Raw genomic sequence first — 469 nt, forward strand, 5'->3', positions numbered from 1 at the left:
TGGTAATTAACAAATGAGTTTCATTTAATGAACAAATCTTTATATATTAGACTTCAGTATATACAGAGGTTATAACAAATAAAACTCAACCTGGGTTTTGTGGTGTATATAACAGCATACAAAATTCCTCTAATCAACCTATAGTATCAATAAAAAATACTAAAAATCTATAAATGGTAGGCACTTATATCTTTTCCTAACAAGAGGGAAAAACTGTACACGTAACTCTTCTTCCTCGATTACCTTTACCATTTTCTCGTAATAGTATTTTTTAAGACTGTGATTGTACAAATGAACAGAAATATTAATTAAATTTTAATGTCCAAGAAAGTAATGGCAACATTCACACAATCATTATGGCAAAATCATGTTAGATCTATGAGATTCCTCAGTCATACAAAGCTAACATAAAGAATAACAAAAAATATTTTAGATTCTACAGGGTGAGTATTCTACAACCTATGCTCTT

General features: G+C 28.6%; 1 protein-coding gene across 1 annotated transcript in view; it reads right to left on the minus strand.

Annotated features, from left to right (window-relative positions):
* Positions 1-91: 91 nt before the first annotated feature.
* Positions 92-469, minus strand: part of LOC119587159 (rhomboid-related protein 2-like) — a gene marked incomplete in the record, with an annotated part of 10,536 nt that continues 10,158 nt past the window's right edge. Inside the window, 1 exon segment of the mRNA XM_037935925.1 lies at positions 92-469.

The sequence above is a fragment of the Penaeus monodon genome, chromosome 22 (assembly GCF_015228065.2).
Source record: "Penaeus monodon isolate SGIC_2016 chromosome 22, NSTDA_Pmon_1, whole genome shotgun sequence".
Lineage (NCBI taxonomy): Eukaryota > Metazoa > Arthropoda > Malacostraca > Decapoda > Penaeidae > Penaeus > Penaeus monodon.